This window comes from Triticum dicoccoides, chromosome 6B (assembly GCF_002162155.2).
Source record: "Triticum dicoccoides isolate Atlit2015 ecotype Zavitan chromosome 6B, WEW_v2.0, whole genome shotgun sequence".
NCBI lineage: Eukaryota > Viridiplantae > Streptophyta > Magnoliopsida > Poales > Poaceae > Triticum > Triticum dicoccoides.
The window spans coordinates 6,079,726-6,082,859 of NC_041391.1; the positions used below are offsets into that span (position 1 = coordinate 6,079,726).

Here is a 3,134-nt window from a genome sequence, read left to right on the forward strand (position 1 = left end):
GCTTGTGTCGAAAGAGAAAATAATAAAGTAATAATAAGAAAATGAAAGAGAGAGAGGGGGAGAGAGAGGGAGAGCGGATTAATAAACAGGCTCATGCACGCATCACGGCTAAACATGATTCGATGAGAGGGATTAATGGGAGCGAGAGGGACACCCCAGTTCGTCGATGGTGTGTGGTGGACTAATTATCAAAAGGTGCTTCACGTATCTGCATATATGGAAATAGTTCAGGCACGTTTATCATCCACGAAGTCTGGTTAGAGCATCTACACCCACTATATCCTCCTGAAACACCTGAAATGTTCGTTCAGTCAGTGTTCGGTATTTTTTTTCAAAAGTACACCTATTTTTTTTCCTAAACGCCTGGACTCACCCGCATATCTCAAACCCATCTCAAATCTGGGGCCAATACGAGGCTACCCGATCACCTCCACTAGACCCCACATGCAGTGACTTGACCAGAAAAACATGGGAAGGAACTCACGCACACTGCATTGGAGTCATCACTTGCGCCGCGCCGGAGCTCGCTCATGCTGAGGGCAGACTACAGGCAGGCGGGCAGGTGAGTCGTCGATATCGTCGCGTACGAGAGCGTGTGAGGGTAGGCTACGTGTGGGCGGGCAGGTGAGCCGCCGATATTGTCGCGTACGAGAGAGCGTGAGGGGTAGGCTGCGGGCGGGCGGGCAGGCGAGCATTGATGCAACCGAAGAAACTCGCTGACATATATTAGAGAGGTAACAATGTTTCCCGTTGCAACGCACGGGCATTTGTGCTAGTATATATATATATATATATATATATATATATATATATATAAAGCGCTGATTGCTTCTGGTCGTACGTCGTCAGCGTTTTTGCAAAAACGTTCCTGTAGTTTCCAATAATTAAACCCGCCGTCCCTACGTAAGTGGATCCAGGAAAACGTTTCGATTTTACAAATGAACCCCTGCATTTTGTAATAATTCCGCCCACACTCCTTTCTTCATCTTGTCCATAGGCTGGAAGGGCCCAACTCCAACCTGTCGTGCACGCTCACCGACTGAAGCCGCCGCGGCCGCCATGGCCGCCTTCGACGCGGCCGTCTCCGGCCTGGACACGGCGTCCGACCTCCGCCTCGCCCGACCTCCGCCTCGCCGCGCACCAGTACGAGCAGCTCCTCCACTTGCTCGCCTCCGCGGACGCGCGCCGCGTTCCCCGTCCACCCGGCCGCCGCCGCGCGCCGCGTGTTCGCCCAAGGCCGGGGCGCCCCCGTCTGAGGCCACCATCACCTCGCTCGGCCGCGTCGTATCCGCAGACACCGAGGGCGCGACGAGGCCTTCGGGGTCGTCTCCACCATGCGGCAGAAGTACGGCCTCGCACCGCGCCTCCGGTCCTACAGCCCCGTGCTTGCCACGTTCCGGCGCGACGGGGAGGCTGGAAAGGCCTACGCGGTTGAGGCCCACATGGCGGCCTCCGCTGTATCGCCAGAAGAGCCCGAGTTCGCCGCACTCCATGAGGTCAGCGCAACGGTTTGGGACGCAGACAAGGCGTATGAGTATATGCACAAGCTGCGGCGAGCTGTCGGCTGTGTGATAGAGGAGACCACCGAGGTCTTGGAGGGGCGATCCCGGTGCGAGAAGGCGGCAACTGCTGGTAAGGCTGAGTGGGATGTGTGTCAGGTGAAGGACGCCCTTGCGGCGAACGACGGTGGGTGGTATCAACTGGGGTGGCTTTGGACCAGACCATGGATGGTGCAGCGAGTGAGAGTTGGGGCAGATGGCTAGTGCGGTGGATGCAGATGCCGCCTAGGTTCTGTTGATATCGACAATGGAGGATGCACAAAAGTTTGCTGACTCTATTTCTGGGCTGGCTCTTGAGAGGGAAACCAAAGCAAATTTCAGCCAATTTCAGGTTCATATATATCTATCCCTTAGGTTTGAGTCCCTGGCTAACTTGGAGCATTGCACGTTTTGTTAAATATAGTTAGTTTGTTTAGTTTACTGGCAATTGTGATAAGCAGAGCCGATATGTGCTTGGTTTTATTTCGATTAGTAGCTGGCATGATGTGATTTACTAAGAATTAATTTGGAAAAACTAGGCCTGGAGATAAACCCCATCACAGCACCCGCTTGTCGGCCAGCAGACACGATGAGGGACTCGTCGGCACACCCATGGCGCCCCTGCGGAGCTATCTTCCTCTTCCTCGCATCGGCTCGAGGTGGGTGGAGCAGCTCGGCGCCCATGACCTCCACAACGGCCCGGTCGACGCGCTCCACTGTCTTCTCGCCGGCGCCGGTCTCCGCCTACCCCCACACCCGGACGCCGTTGAGTTCGCGGCAAGAGCAATGGCAAGCAGCAGCAGCGGTGGCAAGTAGAAGCAGTGGGCAGCAGCAGCAGAGGGCAGAAGCGGCAGGAAGAAACGGAGGGCTGCTGCCGTGTCGTGATTTGGATGGAAAATTGGAGACCGTGTCCTCCAACACAATCAATGGAGTGCCCGACCCGGATTTTACTTGCCTGCTATTAGAAGGAAGGGTTCTTGGTTGGATTCTCCGTCAGGTTGCCTCATTGGACCATAATCTTCATCTAATCCCGTCGAAAATGTCATGAAACGTCCAATGTCGCCGCCGAGTTCGCCGGAGGAAGAAGCGCCGAGTTCGTCGGAGGAACAAAATCGTCTGTTTAGCCATCCAAATGTCACCCGCGGCGGCTGCAACAGAGGTATGTATCCCCTTGAAAGCAGCAAGCAGCAGCCTTCTGCCCTTTGCGTTCTCTATATAGATGTGTAGTCGTGACCAAGAAACAGCATGAACAAAATCGCAGCAGCAGGCTGCTGCTCTCCTCCCTGATCTCCCTCTATATGAAATAGCAGTACCACATGAATGAAGCATGAATTTCTGAATTACAAACAACGTACATATTTTCTGAATCCAAACCAAAATCAAGTATATACTGTAGGTTGTTGTATTGTTGATCCAACCACATGCTCTGTTTCTGCATGCCATGGAAGCTTTACTTTCAAATCCTCTTTTTCTGCACGACAATTGAAAATAATGCAGGAGTCGGAGAATGAACGAAATTGCTTTGATCTTCACAGCAGACTACATTCCTAAAGGCAAAACTTTTTAGTACTACAGGATATACCTTCAGAGATTATG

At 53.1% G+C, this 3,134-nt stretch overlaps 1 pseudogene; it reads left to right on the forward strand.

Annotated features, from left to right (window-relative positions):
* Positions 1 to 530: 530 nt before the first annotated feature.
* Positions 531 to 2,354, forward strand: LOC119323974 (annotated as a pseudogene).
* The last annotated feature ends 780 nt before the right edge of the window (positions 2,355 to 3,134 follow it).